This window comes from Adiantum capillus-veneris, chromosome 29, assembly GCF_014529385.1.
Source record: "Adiantum capillus-veneris isolate H3 chromosome 29, ASM1452938v2, whole genome shotgun sequence".
In the NCBI taxonomy this organism is placed as follows: Eukaryota; Viridiplantae; Streptophyta; class Polypodiopsida; order Polypodiales; family Pteridaceae; genus Adiantum; species Adiantum capillus-veneris.
The window spans coordinates 113,677,007-113,698,259 of NC_140959.1; the positions used below are offsets into that span (position 1 = coordinate 113,677,007).

General features: G+C 47.2%; 1 protein-coding gene across 2 annotated transcripts in view; it reads right to left on the reverse strand.

The window, feature by feature from the left end:
- The window catches only part of LOC147419782 (uncharacterized), a 130,987-nt gene that overhangs the window by 94,954 nt on the left and 14,780 nt on the right, over window positions 1-21,253 (reverse strand). The window lies entirely within an intron of this gene.

The window sequence follows — 21,253 nt, forward strand, 5'->3', positions numbered from 1 at the left end:
CATAGATGAGGTATCAGATTACATTGATAGAGAAGGTGACAGAGGTGCTCAACTTGCAAGGTCATGGATCCCTTTGTTGTTGTATGCAGATGATATTGTATTGATAGCAGAATCACCAAATGGAATGCAGAGGCAGCTAGATGCATTACATAAATTCGCAGAGGACAGTGGACTGTCGGTAAACTTGGGTAAAACCAAAGTTATGGTGTTTAACACCACACTGCAGTGGGTTAGGAGATCGGCACCTACATTTGCATATGGCCATGATACAGTAGAGTACACAGATGCATACACATACCTTGGGGTGGTATTTGCAGGACCGAAGTTTACTCTTAAGAAAGCAGCGGATGCTAGATTATCCAGAGCCTCTGCAGCCCTGGGTTGGAGAGGATGTGTTCACAAGTGCAGTTTCGAACCACGAACAAAACTTTGGCTCTTCGATACTGTGGTGGCTTCGGCTATGCTTTATGGGGTCCAGATTTGGGGACCATCTGTGGATCAGGATAATTAGAAGTCAATGGAGAGACCTTTGGTATCTATGATTTCCCGAATGATTAGAGCCAAGGCCTCCGTACCACACGCGATTACCCAAGCGGAACTAGCGGCCCCTCCGATAGAAATTGAAGCTCTTACCAAATCAGTGTCCTTTATACATGGTTTGTGGGATACAAATAATGGCCGATATACTAGACCGGCCCTCGAATCCTCTCGACAATTGGCAATGAAAGGGGATACATCATGCTGGTATGCGCAACTGTCCTCGTGGTTTCAGAGACACGGGTTCAGTATGGAAAGATTGCCCCCCTTCCAATACTCTCTTGAGGCTCCACCATCCGACAGGATCTTATACAGTTGGATACTAAGAGGACATGGGTAGACCCTACACAAGAATTGGGCACGAAGATGGCCGACTACAAAGAAAACTTCCTACAACTATCTGAAGATGGATTTGTGATTTGCCCGAGTTACATGGATACCCACATGTCTCATGGTTTTAGATGTGCTATTGGTCAGATTCGTACATCCTCACACCAGTTGGAAATTGAATTTGGCAGATTTAGGGGAATCCCACCTGAGAGCAGAATTTGCAGGTTATGCGGAATGGAGCCAGAGACCAAAATGCACTATATATGCCACTGCACAGTATACTATGAGATACGTGGGCGTTTTCATTGCCTCTTTAGAGAAGGCTTTGGACCTCTAGATAGTATCATGCAATACCAAGATCAAAGATGCTTAGGCTTGTACCTACTGGAACTACATCGGCACAAGGATAATCTAATGAGAAGACAAAGAGCACTACAGCCTCAAAGGCAGATCACAGATTTCTTCGGATCGAGAGAAGCAGGAGTGGAAGGGGAAGCAAGAGGCCAGCAGCCAACACAAAGGAGTACCCACATTCACACCAAAGGCACCCTAATTGACAGAGCGATTGAGCTTAGAAAATCGAGACGACCACGACCAAGATGCAGAAGCACACTTCACCGGAGGAGACTACAACAAAGGATTAGAAGCATTCTAGCCAGACACCCAGAATGCTCCTAAGAAGTTTATTTAATACTTTGTATTTAGTTTTTTCACATTTACTTTCACACTTTTCACACTTAGTACTTTAGTACTAAGGTACCCAGACATTGTAACAGATTCACCACTTTTGTATCAGTTTGGTTTCATAGGTCATTCTGGCCTTTTGAAGACGTTAATATAACATTTCATTTCTCTCTCTCTCTCTCTCTCTCTCTCTCTCTCTCTCTCTCTCTCTCTCTCTCTCTCTCTCTCTCAGGGCAAACCTGCCACGAACATACCCATTCCATGTAAAGTGAGTGGAAAAATCTTGTTTTCCTAAAAGACTGTGCATGCAATGTAGATGAACAAATAGACGGACTGCCAAATGGTTCACCACACACACGCAAACAATGAGATCATAGCTAAACCCGCGATCTTCAACGGCGGGACATCAAAAGCAAAGTACGCAATATCTACTACCAAGACGATCACAGAAGGTGCGAGCCAGCGATGCAAACGCACTGGGTCACCAGGAATGTGACCGGGGTTGCAAAGTAACGCGACTCCAATGGAATGTGGTAAACCCGGCAGCAGATGCCCAACCGTGGCTCAAGGTATATACAGAAGACATGCCCATGAGGCGTAGTTCGAGTCGTCAATTCTTCGGCGAGGGCTCTAGGTGAAGAGTCCCTCCATGCTCATCAAGCATCCATCAAGAGGCAAAAGCAGCGGCCAGTCATCGGGCAGCCGCAAGGGCACAATGCTAAGTGTCCCCTTCAGCAATCACCTTCAATCGGCCTCCAGTTAGATCGGCCCTCAGAAATGAAATTTCTCATCAGTCAGGCTCGTCAGGAGTTGACCAGCACCTTGTGAAGAGGTAAGCGGACCCAGAGTCAAACGTGACTATCATCCATTGAGCTTCAACCTGGTATTGGTATGGCTTGGTAGAGCGGCTTGAAACCGGTCCGTGGGGCGGTAGGCTTTGGCTTTCACCTGAAATTCTTTACTTTAGACACAGAGAGAACGTGCAAAGGAAACCTAGAAGCACACACGGCTCGGAAGCTAGAATGCCCCGAGCAGACGCCAACAACCTGTAGGCCCCAAGATTGGCGCCCCTTTCGGTATTTCTTTATTCTTTGAGAGGGTAAACTACAAAGAAGAGTCCTCGGAATCCTTTATCTGTATCGAGCTAGATACCACCTGTTTTGGCCAAATTTTGGCAACATAACAACCCCAAAACTTACGCGAAACCAATTCCCCTGCTGGAACTCTCTTCCACTGGCATAAACCCTCTGCTTCCTGCCCAAAAACAGTAAATTCAGCACGCTGTATTTACTGGTTTTTGCCCTGTTTTCAGCCCCAAACAGTGCCCTAACTGTCCTCTGTCAATGGGGCACTATTCCCAATGGTTCTGCATCCGTATGGTTGAAAAACAGTCAATTTACAGCGCATACACAGCGCTGAAAATGCACCTGTACAGTGAGGTTATGACCCTCACCGGTGCCTGCTTTGGAGTAGCAGTTAGCTACCACTGTTCCTGCTCAAGGAGGCTCTTGCCTCAGCACAAAAGCATGAAACCACACAACTGTACATCAGTCAAATGAAGAGCCCTCTTGTGGGGCATCACATAACTGCACGTAGGGGAGAGAGAGAACAGTGTGTAGTGTGCAGGTCATCACTCCTAGCACCACACTATACATAGAGAGGAAAGCAAGCACCCCATAGCTCTTAACCTGTGAGGTTCTCAATGAAGCATTCCCCCAGCATAAATCGAGCGCCCCCTCTGCTACCCTTGACCTGTAATGCATCTATGAACAAATAGATACAAAAAGGGGAAGATTTCCATGGCTGCCAAAACCTGCGTATCGCTGAAAACGCAGTAAAACAGCCCTGTAAACACGCATCTGATGCCTTCCAATGCTAAAAAGGAGCTCCATGGTCCTAGGTAAAGTCATGGGAAGCTCAAAAATGGAGAGAAATGGATGAAAATCAGAGTTAACAGCCTCCAAAACTGCTCCAACTAGTCACTTACGAGTTCTCTTCTCCCAGACTTGGTAAATTGGCCAAAAAGTGCCACTTGGTACTCATACATGCAATTTCCCCGCAATGGGCTTCCCGCTTAAAAATCTCTCAACTGGTGCATCAGTTGACTTTGCAGCAGAGTAATAAAATGTTCCCCTTGTCATTTTGAAGCTAATTACGCGAACAGATTTCACAGCCCAAAATAGTAGTTCCCTAATGTTTAGGAGATGCTTCCGTTGGGCTCCCACTGGTCATCTGACCATCTATCCTCATTGGGACCGCATCCAAAAGTGCAATGTGGCCCAACTGTCCGATACTTTCTGTTGGTGATCCCACCTTGACTTTATGCCTTTATTGAGTTCACTTCCTAGTATCCACCAACTTGCTAAGTGCGACAGGGGGACCTACATGATCTTGAACTGAGCCTAGACATCCTTTTACTTTACGAGTTTCAGTGCCGACCAACTTCCCGTCTGCGGGTGAAACTACCGTTCAGATTGGCCATACAATGTCTGACCATTCGCAACTTCAAAAAGAGGGTCTCAAAATTAATCAAAAATCATTGGAAAGAAACCAATAACTAAGGTTAGCAATTGCCACGTCCTCATGACACGGCCTAAGATAAGGGACCGACTCATTCAAATACAGCCTCCGCTGTCAACAAGGACGGCGAGGTGACTTTAGCATTGGCACTTCAAGCCTGGTGGCACAGGCTCAGAGTCACAGTGGCAGTGGCTCATCTTCAGAATGCAAGCACATGCACATAGACCCCTGTGGCAGGGTCACGGGCAACGTGACAGGCTGTCCCTCGTTCAGAACATGCAAACCCAGCATCATCGAGCTAAAGGGTACAAGGAATGAAGAATGTACAGGGAGTGTGATCTTTGACACGAATATCGACGGCAAGTGCAGATTGTCTACAAGGGCTTCGAACCCGAATAGCAAACAAGCTTGGACGGAATCTCCAACTTAAGAACTCACAGGTAGGAAAGAAAAGCAAAGCAGTTCAACGGCCTAGGCTTGGGAACCTTGATCGTCATAACAGTGGAGCTAAGTGAAGCATACCAGAATCTCCTGGGCAAGCCCCCATGGGAAATCGGAACAGCACCGCCGTGGATGGAGGGCGCGTTAGGAATACTCCACCCTCATGCAAGTGGGAACCAAAGGACTAGAAAGACACCACTTCAGAGGAAGTAGGAACAGGTACAAGGATGCTACCACACAAAATGTATCAATCATCTACAAAGGACAGCCGCGAGCTATAAAGCACCCGGGATGGGATGGGGTCACTCATCCTTCTAAGTATCTCCTCGATTGTGTTGGGCGCAGTTCAAAGACGCGGTGACTTGAAGAAAGACAACATTCAACAACCAGCCGCCAGCCAGCGTATATCCTAAGATACAAGGCCTGCTTCAACGCAGTCAGGGCAGAGGAGTAGAGCCAAGGCTTCTTCACCGTGCGGAGACAACGAGATGTCACCCCAGCATGTAGTCCAGTGGGACTCTCTCGAGGTCAGGCTAGACAGCCCCCTCCATTCAGCAACATCAGCAGCAGCGAGGTAGGTGCCAAGGAAGGTCCTCCTCAGCATCGGCAAGACGAGCTGGCAGGGAAAGGCCGCGCTCTATCAACGTGAGGTCGAGAGTACCTCTTGAGGAGAATTCAATCGGCAGGTGAAGGTAAGATGACCGGATCCTAGCCCCTATCTTCAGCAGGTGAGCCAAGCAAGGCAACAATCCCCAAACTCAATCAAGACGCAAGCAGTAACCAACTAACAGATAATCAAAAGCAGGACCGAGTGCCTACGGACTATCAGGCTACAGCTAGAGCCTCAAAGCAGCGAAGTGAACTTCAAAAGCAGGACCGAGTGCCTACCGAACATCAAGCTACACTAGAGCCTCAACATGCAAAGAGATAGGATCTTCACAAGTAGGACCATGTGCCTGTAGACCATCAAGCTATGTAAGGGTCAGTTAGCATCAGCAAAACCGGGGACCCGATTTCGACTCGGGTGGGACCGTGCCTCTTTTCTATACAGCGAAGCCAGGGACCCATAAGCAGTGGACCGAGCCCCTTCAGCCATGCTGGGGACCCAACTCGATTTGGGTGGACCGCGCACTTCTTCTTCGAAGCCGGATGACCCAGAGATGGTGGCCCGAGCACCACAGCGAAGCTGGAAGCCAGCGAACGAGCAGGCCATGCATCTTTTTCCTTAGCACACAGATTCGGGGATAGTCCCCCCACAAAGATGGCTCAACGCAAGAGCCACATGAGGAAGGCCCCCCCACAAGAAGGCCGGATGTTGAGTGATGCCTCCCGCAGTGACGGTCTACGAGATAGCACTGCTCACATTCATAAGCCAACATCAGCCCAATCAAAGTAGGCACATCTTCAACAGAAGACAGGCAATCAAGGCTATGTCCACTTAGCGGTGACATAGACCCAACAAGCAAATCCACCTACATCCGGGCTCAGACAGGAGCCCCTCCAAGGTAAAAACAGCAGATATGCCTACATCCGGCTCACAAGGAGCCCATCCAGGTACCACGAAGCGTACACCTAAACTCGGCTCATACAGGAGCCTCTACAGGTACATTGAAATCAAGACCTATACTCGGCTCAAACAGGAGCCTCGGCAGGTGCACATGCAATCAAGCCCAACATTCGGCTCAAGATGGAGCCTCACGGGCACACAAGAAAAGGTATGTGGTGCAACCACATCGGGCTCAAGAGAATGAGCCGCACCATCAACCCTCTTTCTTCCAACCGCACTTTCAACCCTTCATCCAGATCGCAGTGGATCTAAGCAAGGGAAAACAAGAAGACCCAAGATGAGTGATTCTCAAGTTTGTTTTTCGTCGGCCAACGAAGGCAGGTTTGTTAAGAACAAGTCAAAGTTCTTCCAGATCTAAACAGATACATGTGAGCATTCAGGCTCAACTCAAGCGACAAGCTTCAAGCAGCTAACAAGGAACAGAAGCGGATCGGCCAATCTTCTTCTCTACAAGTTAACTACTTCAAGTCTTGCCCTCAAGTTTGCAAGACTCACATCAGAACATTCAGGTTCAATCGAGTCCTAAAGTATGCCAAAGCTTCAAGGTATCAGTGGGATTGACTCTCCGGCAATCTCAGGAAAACCTTGGTTTGTATGCCAAGGAAGGAATCAGATAGGCTTCATCGTTTTGGTCAAGGGACGGACCGGTGCTCAATAAGCCTAAAAGGTACCCTTCTGCAACGTACCTTACTTCAACGAGCAGATAAGCTCATATCAAAGACTTCCTGGTGCAGAGATTGCATCCTGTGCACCAAAAAGATATGCTCGCTTCGCGTTTCATGGAGAGTAAGTTACTCTGCCGAATTGGATCCTTAGGCTTGATGCCGAGGTGTGTGACCCCTCCTAAAGATTTGGCCTTTGGATTTTCCTTCTTGAAGCACTTACTGAGTGCTCATGTAGACCTTGCAATCAACTCAGCTAAACGCGAAGTGGACCTTCGCCCATGCTTGGTGCTCATACTTTCATGTGCTCTTTCTACGAATGTGTCATGCCAAGGAAGAGACATGGAATGTGACTTCCTTACATACATACTTTTCAGCTTCTCATGAACAATCCGCATACATTTGTGCTCATTCATGAGTGAAACGTGCTCAACGTACAATATGGCATGCCTAGGAAAAGGGATCACATAAAGACACTGACTAAAATACAGGAAACGATCACGAATGAAACACTCGAACAATGTGTGCGTATCAATCATGCGAGCACATAATACTTCCTGTGAGGGTGCTTTGGACCTAGGCTCGAGAGCCAAGATCAATCCTTCCTGAATGATCGAATCGTCCTGTGGGGGTTCTTTGGACCTAGGCTCGAGAGCCAAGATCGATCCTTTGTGATTGATTGAATCTGCAACGAGGTTAGCTTCGCTAGAAAAAGCATCCACTAACACATCATCCTTGTGCACAATCACCTCATCTTCATGCAACTCATCATCCTTGTGAGAAATCACATCTTGATCATGCAAATCATCATGCTCGTGAGAAATCACATCTTGATCATGCAAATCATCATGCTCATCATTATCATTCAAATCATCATGCTTATCATTGTCATTCAAATCATCATGCTTCTCACAATCATGCAAATCCTCTGTGTCATGCTTTGGAGAAGAAGAGACTGAGAGAGTCTCCGTTCCCCAAATCTCTTCCATCTGTGCCTGAACGTGAGAAAAGAGTCGCCAGAACTCTTTGTTGTGTCGGTCGCTCTGTTCTTGTCTTGCTTTGGCTTCCTTTCTTTCTGCTTCTCTTTCTGCGTGTCTGCGTTCCATTTCTGCCATTCTTTCTGCATATCTTGCTTCGCGTTCTAACTTCCTTTTCATAAACATCTGGTCTAAAGCCTCCATAGGAGTTGGTGGAATCCTTGACGTAGATGGGGAAGGGGGAGGGTCAGAAAAACCTCCTAGTGGGGAAAATTCTTCTTCGCCTCTCTCATGCTCATCACCTCCAAGCGAAGTATCCATTCTACTTCGAGTAATGACCATCCATTGAAGTCGTGGGTTCTTGTGGGTTCTTGGGGGTCTTGGTTCTTGGGGTTCTTGAGTTCTTGAGGTTCTTGCGGGTCTTGAGGTTCTTCTTTCGCTGAAGGATCTTCTCTTCACCCGAGTTCTGCTCTTTTCCAAGGGCGCACCCCTTGGCAGCCTTGCGCTCTCACCAAGGTTGCTTTTTCCCACCTTACGTCGATTGGCCGGCCGCTAAGTGTACGGTCCACTCTCAATGAGTGAAAAGAGACACAAGGGGAGGCTGGACAAGCCCTTCTTTCTTGGGATTCCTATCACTCTTCAAAAACACGATTAGGAATCGGCACGCCCAAACGAACTTGGGTTCGTGCGACCTCAACAAGCAAAAAAAATTATGTGCTTCTTGTGGTTCTTTCCTTGAGTGATACAGAACACTGCCTAAGCTCTGATACCAATGTAAGGTGCAGCGGAAGTGAATGTTAGAACTTTGCTCAAGATGAGTGCTCCTGTGCTCAAGGGTTCCTTTTACTTACAGAAGGGAGAGCCTTTCGTTCCTTTAGTGAGAGAGTGCAATGGACACAAATAAAGTGAATGGACACTGTGCGTGAAGATGTATGAGACTGAGAGATAGAGAAGAGAATACAACACCATAGACGTTGTAAAACCCTCCTCCAAGGGCCCCACTCTCTATGGCGAGAGCGGTCTACTTATGATTGCACAAATCTCTACAATGCTTGGACTTGCCGACGATGTCGACGACAATGAGGACGATGACGAGACAAGCTGAAATCTGAAAACTCTAAGGGCTGAAATCTGCAAATTTTTATCTGCTGAATTATGACTCTATGTCGGTGACGATGTCGATGGCAACGATGCGACGACGACGCGCTGAAAACGCAGATGCTGAAAACGCAGATGCTGAAATCTGCATTTTCCGGATGAAACTGTAAACCTTGCAGCGGCGAGGAACTGTTGCAGAAAGGTGAGATCTGCGAGGTTCGGGACTTGATCTGCGGTGTCTAACTGATGAAAACTGAAAACGCTGATGTTCCGTCGCAGTAAATCTGCAAACGTTGGGGCTGATCTGCAAACCAAAAACGCTAGGGCTGAAAACTGATCTGTTGTCGCCGGATGTCCTGCAAATGCAAATCGCTAGGCTGATCTGTGGTTTTGTTGTCACTGGGAATCTGCAAATGCAAAAACGCTGGCTGATCTAGGGTCTTGATGCAAAACGGTAGCCTCTCTGCTGTGTAGCAAAAACGCTAGGCCTTGCTGGGGGTTCCTGCTGAGAAGGTGCCTGTTGAGCGGTGCTCCTACTGCCTCTTCTGCCAAATAGTGCTAGTCTAGGTTTGCTTATATACAAACTTACTCAATTTGCCCTACCTACTTTCCAACAAAAGTCACCAAAATAACAAGTGAAAAATGTCAAAAATAGGGAAAATAGGCTTAATGCACTGGAAAATTCCCCTGAAGGATTTTGATGGATTCTGATGGGAATGCTTATGATCATGCTGTGTGCAACCAGAGGATATGCATCTATACTAAGTGACTGGGCATGCACGGTCTACGAATAGACTCACAAAAGTGTCAGATCACTACTAATCTAGACGGACTGGACTGACGGAACCCTGTTATGCTGTAGCCTGTCCACGGACACATAGGGTTGGATGTGTCACGTGACACTCTCTCCTTTTCGAAGTGAAGTACTGGTACCAAACTGTATGGCGTCGAGGGAGATCGCCAATAGCATCCGGAATCCTGGAAGGGACTCTTCGATGGCTCGCTCTGATGTGTGGGTCGTGCGGTACTTGAACTTCATAGCGTTGTGGGTCGACGAAGAGTTTTTCAAGGATTATCCAGAGTTGTTGGCAGACTACAAGGAAGCCATGCAGCTCTGATACCATGTAAGGTGTAGCGGAAGTGAATGTTTGAACTTTACTCAAGATGAGTGCTCCGAACTGTGCTCAAGGGTTTCTCTGTTCAAACATTCACTTCCGCTGCACCTTACAATAGATATGGTGAGACGAGGCATTCAGAGTCTACAGCACCGCCGAGCCACGGACCACACCGAGCTTCAGGGTGAGCATTTTATATAAGCTACACACACTTTGGCTCCATTGATTGCACACCTGTTCAACAGGGCATTGGCAGAGGGATTTCCAGAGAGCTGGACTATGCATACTATTGTGCCTTTATATAAGGTTGGAGACCGCATGGTTCCAGCCAACTACAGGACTATCATGATTGGTCATATCATGGCCAAGATTTATGGAGCAGTTTTAGAGTCAAAGTTGAGCAGATATGTAGAGACCGAGGGGCTACGCGCCTCCGGACAAGCAGGCTTCAAACGCACATTCTCTACTGTGGACCACATCTTCACTCTCAAATGCCTGATAGAGCAGTCACGAAGCCGAGGGAGACGCCTCTATTGTTGCTTTGTGGACTTCCGCAAAGCCTTTGACACAGTCCCCAGAGAGAGACTACTACAATGACTCATATCTCTTAGGATACCACCGGACATGATATGGGCCATATATGCTTTGTATGAGAGAGTGTCAAGCACGGTCAGATGCCCAAGAGGACTATCAGATAGCATCACTAGCACCATCGGGGTGACACAGGCGTGTCCACTCTCCCCTACTCTATTTGGTTTGTACATAGATGAGATGAGGGACCTACATACGACAGAGGAGGAGAAAGCGCCGACCTATCAGGCACTCAGGTACATATTATGCTATATGCATTATTTTACTCGCAGAGTCACAGGAGGATCTCCAGCTCCACATACAGGCTCTAGACTTATTTTGTACACAAAGAGGAGTGACAAAGAACTTTGGCAAGACCAAGGTTTTGATATTCCACACATCAGGCATTGTTCGGAGGAGATCAGTTTTTCTTTTGAGGGCAGCCAGATTGAGGTAGTAGAGTCATATGTATACTTGGGCATCACCTTTACAGTCAGGACTGGCCGCTTCTCTATGGCACATGCAGCCTGAGATCGCACCACACGAGCGTATGCAGCTCTAGCCATGCTTGAGAGGAAATGCCATCAGACACATTTCCAGGAGCCCTGCACGAAGAGCTGGCTATGTGACACTTTGGTGACACCAGCTCTTCTATACGCTGCCCCAGTGTGGACCCCAAGATTATCAGAGCAGGCTTGGAGCAGACTCGAGAGGCCACAGATATTGTTGCTTGCCCGGATGATCCGGAGCAAGCCATCAGTCCCACATGATATTGTGAGAGCAAAGTTCGGTGCACCACCCATGGTAGTGGAGACGCTATTTCAGACAGTGGGATACCCCCACAGGCTGCGAGACATGAGGGCAGACAGTCTACCTCGCCTTGCTCTTGAGGCCTCCTGCGGGCTAGCAGACTCTAGGGATGAGAGATCATGGTACGCGAGTGTGACTAGATGGCTTCAGACATACGGCTACTCTATGGACAGATTGCCTCCCTCACAGTATGATCCAGATGCACCACGCCAGGCCCTCTCACACACTAAGAGGAACACAGTTATCAGATATGAGCTCATACAAAGGCATGTAGAGCAGACTTGGCTCACACCTTCGCAACCATTGGCCACGAAGATGGCATATTACAGAGATCATTTCCTTATGCTCACAGAGGACAGGTTCATACAGAGGCCCCACTACATGGATATATATCTACCACATGACATGAGGGTAGCCATCGGACAGCTCAGAGTATCATCCCACCAGCTTGAGATTGAGAGCGGCAGAGCAGCACGGGTCCCACGCGAGGCCAAGATATGCAAATTATGCAAGCAGGAGGTAAGAGTGTGAGAGCCACTTCTTATGCAGATGCCCTCACTACGAGGAGATCACATCACAGTACCCCACTCTATTTGACAAGCCAGAGGTCTCATTACAGAAAGTGATGACATCATTAGATCAGAGACTACTTGGGAGACTCTTGGTGGAGATGCACCAGCATAGAGAGAGAGCCCTCCAGATGGGGGAAGGTGGAGGATCGGACAGGCAGACACCTTACAGACTACTTCCAAGCTAGAGTACCCATGCAGCCACAGCCATCCACACATCAGGGGATGACTTTGATACGAGCTGAGGAGGCCAGAGCTAGGCGGAGACCACGACTACCAGGATATCGCTCCAGGGCCTCTCAGAGACACAGACGAGAGGTCCAGGCCATCAGGGATCGACATACAGCATATATTCAGAGGAGGGCAGAGCAGACACTAGACATGGCGGGCATAGCCAGAGTCCTCACATCAGGCTCACGGATGTACCAGATACTACACCCTGCCATCACTACTGGATGGAGCTGATGTACCACACCACCCCCCTCCCTCCTCCCCTCACTCTCACTACACACATACATGCCTCTTTATGTACACCGGATGTTTTGTTATTACCGGGTCACCCCCACATCCACACACCGGATGCTTTGTTATTACCCGGTCACTTACCACACTACATTTTGAACACCGGATGCCATTATTACCCGGTCATTTTGCACATACCAGATATCCAGAGGATATTCACATTTTTGTACATGGATCTGTCTCATAGGCCAGTTTTCTTTGGCCTTTTGAAGACGTAAATAAAAGCAATCTCTCTCTCTCTCTCTCTCTCTCTCTCTCTCTCTCTCTCTCTCTCTCTCTCTCTCTCTCTCTCTAGTCTCCCCCTGGGTGAGGGGCTGCCCTGTGGGGGGCATTAACAGCCCAGCCCTGCCCCACCTGAACTCCGCGGCCTTGCCCACTTACAAGCTCAAGCCCGCCCTGGCCTCGCCTCTGCAGGTCGAACGTTTCACAGCCCCGGCAAAGTTCTTGCCCCTCACGAAGGTCTTGCCTGCACGAACTTCTGGTTCACTCTCGGCTGCACGAGCTGCTTCTGGTTTAATCTCGGCTACACGAGCTTCCAGCTTTTGTTTTGTTTTGAGAGCACTGGGCCGAGATTGTTTCTTGAAGCCCTGTGCTCCGCCCTGTTGCGTCACTTGCAGGTAGAATCGAATCAAAGGATACTCCCAATTCATGCTCTGCTTGGAACCGCCTAAGCCTATTTAAACAAACTCTCTACCTAGGGTTTGTTCCCACGGTAGTCGACCCTCTCCCAGAATGAACACTCCTAAGCCCTCCGCAAAGAGCCGACCAAGCTTCGCAACAATCGTTGCAGCCCCAAGCAAGCTCACATAAATTGCTCAACTCCAAGCAGCCCTTGATCAGGTAATGGAGGAGAATCGCGACCTCAAAGCTCGCCTTGGCAAGCTTGAGGCACGCTTTGACTCCATGGTCGAGCTTGCCGCCGACAAAGCAAAAGAAGTCGAATCAAAGGTTACTCCAGCCCAATCGATCGCCTTTGCCAAAGTCCAAACCTGCGTGACAACAGAGCTCCGCGAACAAAGACTTCAAGAAGAAAATGCCCTCAAGGTTCGCATTGGTGGGCTCCCCTCGCCATGGTGTACCATCGAGGACACTCTCGAGGAAGCGATCACCAAGCTCAACGACATCCTTCAACCAATTAACATCAAGCCTGAAAAGGTTTCTTGGATCAACGATACACACAGGCAAGTGCCACCCGAACACTGTCTTCTTACTTTCAAAGATAGAGAGGATAAGATGCAGTTACTACGACAAGCCCGACTCCTCAAAGAGACAAAGATTTGGATCAACGAGGAGCTGACCACAACTCAATTGAAGATAAAAAAGAGAGAGCTCAAGAAGATGCACGAAGCCCGCAAGCAAGGTAAATGGGCAGTCTATCGAGGTGGTAAAGCCATCATTCAAGAATTTCGAGCCCCCAAAAAGGCTCTGTCCAACCCTCCCTAGATCTTGTTTCCTTTTTTTTCCCTTATCCCAATGATTGGACCCTCAGTCCTTAACTGATATGTATCCGATGGCTTCACTTAGAAGCAACAAGTCAATGTAATGTCTTTTGTGATGGTCCCATGGGTCATATATGACCTACGTGGACGATAAATCTCTCTCTCTCTCTCTCTCTCTCTCTCTCTCTCTCTCTCTCTCTCTCTCTCTCTCTCTCTCTCCAGTTGGATATTAAGAGGACATGGGTAGACCCTACACAAGAATTGGGCACGAAGATGGCCGACTACAAAAAAAACTTCCTACAACTATCTGAAGATGGATTTGTGATTCGCCCGAGCTACATGGATACCCACCTGTCTCATGGTTTGAGATGTGCTATTGGTCAGATTCGTACATCCTCACACCAGCTCGAAATTGAATTTGGCAGATTTAGGGGAATCCCACCTGAGAGCAGAATTTGCAAGTTATGCGGAATGGAGCCGGAGACAGAATTACACTACATATGCCATTGCACCCTATACTATGAGATACGTGGGCGTTTCCATTGCCTATTTAAAGAAGGCTTTGGACCTCTAGATAGAGTCATGCAATACCAAGACCAAAGATGCTTAGGCTTGTACCTACTGGAACTACATTGGCACAGGGATAATCTAATGAGAAGACAAAGAGCACTACAGCCTCAGAGGCAGATCACAGATTTCTTCGGATCGAGAGAAGCAGGAGTGGAAGGAGAAGCAAGAGGCCAGCAGCCAGCACAAAGGAGTACCCACATTCATACCAAAGGCACCCTCATTGACAGGGCGATTGAGCTTAAGAAATCGAGACGACCACGACCGAGATGCAGAAGCACACTTCACCGGAGGAGACTACAACAAAGAATTAGAAGCATTCTAGCCAGACACCCAGAATGCTCCTAAGAAGTTTATTTAATACTTTGTATTTAGTTTTTTCACATTTATTTTCACACTTTCACACTTAGTACTTTAGTACTAAGGTACCCAGACATTGTAACAAATTCACCACTTTTGTATCAGTTTGGTCTCATAGGTCATTCTGGTATTTTGAAGACATTAATATAACATTTCATTTCTCCCCGCATGCAGACTTATTCTCTCTCTACGTTTGAACTCTCCTCTTTCTCTCTCTCCACTTGAAAAATCCCCTCTTTCTCTCTCTACGCCTAAAAAACGCCTAAAGAGTCCCCTCTTTCTCTCTCTATGCCTACAAAACTCCTCCTCTCTCTACGCTCTGGGACTACACTCTCTACTCTAGGAAAAATGCCCATTGTCTCTCTATGCAAGGGCTGCGGGAAAGAGGCAGGGGGGGGGGGGGGGTCGCCAGCGGGGGCACGGGGCGAGGGAGAGAGAGTGGGAAGGCGAGCGAGCGGGGGGGGGGGGGGGGGGGGGGGGGGGGGGGGGAGGGGAGGCCAAGGCAGTCGCGAGCTGGGGGAGGGGGGCAGCGAGCGAGCGAGAGAGAGAGAGGGAAGGCGAGCGAGCAAAAGCGCGCGAGTAGGAGGCAGGGGAGCAGCGAGCGAGCGGGGGGGGGGGGCCACGAGCAGGAGGCAGGGGAGCAGCCAGCGAGCCAGAGGGGGGGGGGAGAGAGCGCGCAAGCAGGGGGCAGGGGTGCAACGAGCGATGGCGAGCGAGCAAGGGGCGGGAGAGCAACGAGCGAGCAGGGGAGCAGAGAAAGAGAGATGGGGCACAACCTACGGGCAATCTCTATCAACAAGAGGTACAAAAGGACTGCACACAATCTACAAGTAAGGAATTACCCCCACTCCCCTGCTAACTGGGCTCCCCGACCCTACATATCCCAACCATGACCCAGGCCTAAACACAATCTACCAACAAGGGGTGCCCCCTCTCCTGTAAATGGCTCTAGCTGAACTACTTGACCCCACATATGCCACCCATGACCATAAATAGTAATTGACCTGACCGGACTCACTATGGGCACTGTCCAAGACTTGCAAACCAAAGACTAGCCTCACAAGGCTGGGCACAGCCATAAGGAAGCCCTCTCTCTCTAGATCTAGACGGGAAACTAGCAGATGAACCTCGAAAACTCTTACACCTCCTCTCACATCCTGGTGAAGAAGAGACATCTACCGGTGCTCAGGTGCATGATGTGGGCACCCTCAGAGGAGTATGTGTTGGGTTAAAGGCCCAAATGGCTCCTTTTGTGTATAGTTTTAAAGGTTATTAACCTTTGGCCAAGTTCACATTGAACTTGGCCACTAACTTTAAAATTGGTCCTAAACTTTTGATAAAGGGAATATGAGCCCAATTTTGGCTCACTCACTTATTCCCCTCAACTATCGTGTAGCACTCTCTCTCTGCTATCTTCATTCCCTAGCACCCCCTTCTCTACAAGCAGTCGCCCCTCTCCAAGGCACAAGCCCTGCACTTCTCCTCGTGCTCTTTCACTTGCACACACCGCTTCGCGCTCATCAACTGGTATCAAAGCCAAATTAGGGTTTGCTCCCAAACCTGCAAACGCTGATTTTTAGCCAAGGAGGTCAACTTTCACGCGAGATTTTGCAATTTCATCGCCAAAGGACTCGTCCCCGGACACTAGAGGGCTCCCGGCAAGTCAAATTGACCTAAAACGGACTGAAATTAGGTCAAAATAAACAAATTTCAGGTTATGACAGCAAAATACAGGTTTTGCAATCATGTATTAAGGTGTGGGAACATCTTTGCTAAGTCCTCGCTACCCGAAAACAAAGAAATTGCCGAAAAACAGGTCCCAAAACAGGTGTTTTCAGCAAATTTCAGATTTACGCACGTTTTTGCAAGTGTTTTTATGATGCGTCTACATTGGGGAAAGTGCAAATTGATGCAATCTACGCACATTTGACAAGTTTTGGCTATGTATGACCATTTGTGGCTCATTTTTGTGCAATTTGATGCTACAAATTGGGGCTTTTGCTCATACATGCTTCTAAACGTTGTGCATTAGCCTTATGTATGTTCTATGAGGCTAAAAACAACTAAAATTGTTGTTTTTTAGCACAAATTCACTCGCTAAAATTTCCTGCGCATAAATTTCAAAAATTGTTTTTTGTGTTTAAATCGACCTATTTTGCCCCAAATTGCCCATGTGACCATTTGGAGCTGTAGTGCACACTCCTGTGAGGTTATACTCCGGCTTTTGTGCACTTTGCCCAAAAATTCAGCGTATTAGCCCTCTTATTCGTGCAACTATGGCCTCATCTTCTTCGGATGTGGAGAATCTCTTCGAGATTAGGAGGTTCGATGGAACAGGTTTCGACCTTTGGAAGGACAGGATCCAGGGAATCCTATTTCTTAAGGATTGTGAAGGAGCACTTGAACAAGTAAAGCCACAGAATATGACGGACGAAGCATGGGTTAGCATGAATAGGAAGGCAATTACATACATTAAAATGGCCATGACCGATGAGACAGTCATTGATTTGAAAGGTCTCACAACTGCTTTTGATGGTGGAAGAAGTTAAAGGGGATGTATGAGATTTACAATCATGCATGTTCCATTGAGGGTATTCGCACTGTGCATCTCTCCATAGATGGCACAAATGAGCTTGTCTTGCATGATGTTAGATACGTGCCGGGAATCAAGAAGAGTCTGCTTTCTATTGGTCAGATGGATATGCATGGTTACAGCATCTTGTTTGAGAGAGGATCATGGAAATGACTAAAGGCTCAAGGCTGATTGTAAAGGGCACAAAGAAAGGGACACTTTACTGTATGCATGGAAAGGCCGTGTTGGGTAAGTTTATTGCATTGGCTGAAATTAACTCACATGGAGTTGTGGCACAAGAGGCTTGGCCATATGAGCCAAAAGGGCCTCTCTAAACTTTGTACTTTGAACAAGCTTGATGCTAAGGGCACAAAGCTTTACTTTTGTAATGAATGTCAATATGGCAAGCAAGTAAAGCGTTCTTATTACTCCGGTGTCTCTCGTAAATCTTGTGTGCTTGATCTTGTACATTCTAATGTATGTAGCATGCCTACTAAGTCTATGGAAGGTGCATGCTATTTTGTCTCCTTTGTTGATGATCATTCTAGGAAAATTTGGGTTTATTTGCTTAAATCTAAGGATGAAGCCTTTGCTGCGTTTAAGAAATTTCATGCATTTGTGACCACCCAAATAGGTAGAAAGCTAAAATCCTTGCGTATGGACAATGATGGGGAGTTTACAAGTGCTGAATTTAACAAATTTTATGAAAATTTAGGCATTAAGAGAGAGCTTACTGTGCCATACAACCCCTCTTCTAATGGTGTGGCTGAAAGATTCAATACGACACTTTGTGAGAGGGTGAGATGCATGCTGTCCACAGCTAATCTCTCTCATGGATTTTGGGGAGAAGCTTTGAAAACTGCAGTCTATATATGCAATGATCCCCTCACATGTCTTTGAAAGGTGACATCCCTAAAGAGGTTTGGTCTGGCAAGCCTGCTTCATATGATCACTTACGCATTTTTGGTTGCGAGGCTTTTGTGCATGTTAGACCTGAGTTGAGGAGTAAACTAGATGCCAAGTCCATTAAAGGCCTTTTCATGGGATATGGTGAAGAAGGCGAAATGGGTTACAGGATTTGGTTACCTCAACTCAAAAGGGTTATACGCAACCGGGATGTTGTTTTTAATGAGGCAAGGCTGCTTCAAAACAATTGTGCCTCAAAGCATGACCATAAAAGGGTCAAATTTCAGCATGACCAGCCACCTGTTAGGCCTATTCTTGACCCTCAGGATGCACCACATAAGGCTGAAAATGTAGATGATCCAGTGGCGTTTGAGCCAGAAGATGTTGGGCAGCAAATTGAGGCTCCTAAAGGACATTTGCAGCCACAAAACAATGCTGAAAATGGTGCTAAAAATGATGTACAACAGCCCATTGTTGATGATTTTATTATGCCCCCTGATGTAAACCCATTGCCAAATAATGTGGATCATTGGGTGAGGCAGTCTACTCGTCCGAGACGGCCCGTGAGTAGATATGATCCCTCTTTGCATTACATTATGTTGACAGATGAGGGAGAGCCTCTTACATATAAAGAGGCAAAGACATGTGAGCACAGCGATAGGTGGGAGCTTGCTATGCAGGAAGAGATTAAAGCTTTGCAGCTAAACATAGACTTGGAGTGCGTGTTACAAGGCAAAGGGACCAGCGCATATTGTATTTGCCGCAAGAAAAGTACATTGAAAAGGTGCTGGACAGATTTAACATGGCTGAAGCAAAGCCTCTTAGTGTGCCATTACAACCATATGTCAAATCTCAAAGGATAATTGCCCCAAGTCAAAGGAAGAAGCCAATGGCATGCAAAGTGTGCCTTACGCTTCAGCTTGTGGTTCACTTATGTATGCTATATATATATATATACCTAGATGAATCCAGGATAAGCCCAGATTCACCCTTGAAGGAAACTCCAAGGTATAGCCCCATGGTAGTCACCCACAAGACAATATAACCATCAGCTCCATCATGCATAGTATTGACTAAATACCACGACATCCCCACTAACGTCGTCAGTGCCCAATAGTGGGTGTAGAACTAGGTACTAACATATGCTCCCCAACACAACACACACCACACGCACACACACATGAGCATACATCAGCACAAAGTTCAGCATGTTGAGTTTCTGTCATGACTCCGGAGATCAAGGGCAGACTCAGCCATAATGAAGCCTAGCACTAAAAGAAGCATTAAATCGGAAAAATTAGCACAAAAATGAGGTAGTTGATAAGGCATACGCACCACAAAAGATAGAAAGAATTAGCACAATATCAACTGGTCGTAACTCGATCGAAAACTTCACAATGTGAAGTCTGCATGTCCGCAATACGACTAAAGAATATACCTAGATGAATCCAGGATAAGCCCAGATTCACCCTTGAAGGAAACTCAGGTATAGCCCCATGGTAGTCACCCACAAGACAATATAACCATCAGCTCCATCATGCATAGTATTGACTAAATACCACGACATCCCCACTAACGTCGTCAGTGCCCAATAGTGGGTGTAGAACTAGGTACTAACATATGCTCCCCAACACAACACACACCACACGCGCACACACATGAGCATACATCAACACAAAGTTCAGCATGCTGAGTTTCTGTCATGACTCCGGAGATCAAGGGCAGACTCAGCCATAATGAAGCCTAGCACTAAAAGAAGCATTAAATCGGAAAAATTAGCACAAAAATGAGGTAGTTGATAGGGCATACGCACCACAAAAGATAGAAAGAATTAGCACAATATCAACTGGTCGCTACTAGGCATGACATAGCCCATGCAGTGGGAGTTGTGAGCCGGTTTATGGCTAATCCAGGCAGGATGCATTGGGATGCAGTGAAGTTCATAATGAGGTACTTGAAAGGGACTAAAAACAAATGCCTCTGCTATGGTAAAGGACCATTGGAGTTGAAGGGATTTTGTGATTCTGACATGGCTGGTGATGTGGATACACGGAAATCCACAAGTGGCTATGTGTTTACTCTTGCAGGAGGTGCTGTTTCATGGTGTTCTAGATTGCAAAAGATCGTTGCATTGTCTACGACAGAGGCTGAATATATTTCAGACACTGAGGCTTCCAAAAAAGCCATTTTTTTAGCACGTCTATAAAGCGAGTTTGGTTTGCCTGACAAGGCACCTATGCTTGGTTGTGATAGCCAGAGTGCCATATGTCTGGCAAAGAATGCCATGTTTCATGCATGCACAAAGCATATTGATGTGCGGTACCACTTCATTCGAGAAGTGCTTGAGGATGGCCTTATTACATTGGTTAAGGTCCATACATCACAAAATCCAGCAGATGCTCTCACTAAGTGCTTACCCAAAGCACAACATCAGCTATGCATACAGATGGTGGGAGTCACGTAGCTTAAAGGCACCATTTATGCCTTTAAGTGGGAGGTTGTTGGGTTAAAGGCCCAAATGGCTCCCTTTTGTGTATAGTTTTAAAGGTTATTAACCTTTGGCCGAGTTCACATTGAACTTGGCCACTAACTTTAAAATTGGTCCTATACTTTTAATAAAGGGAATGTGAGCCCAATTTTGGCTCACTCACTTATTCCCCTCAACTACCGTGTAGCGCTCTCTCTCTGCGCTATCTTCGTTCCCTAGCGCCCCCTTCTCTGCAAGCAGTCGCCCCTCTCCAAGGCACAAGCCCTGCACTTCTCCTCGTGCTCTTTCACTTGCACACACCGCTTTGCGCTCATCAGTATGCTCTGAGTCTCACAAAAAAAGTCGACCCTCAAATAGGTGATAGCAATAGCACAACTAAAATGATAACCACATGGACTGAACGGATATAATGGAAGCATGCATGAGTCTATAAAACTTAAAACAGACAACAGCGAAACACATAAATTGTTGGAGTCTACAATGCTGAAATATAACAGATGGGTTTCGTGCCATATTTAG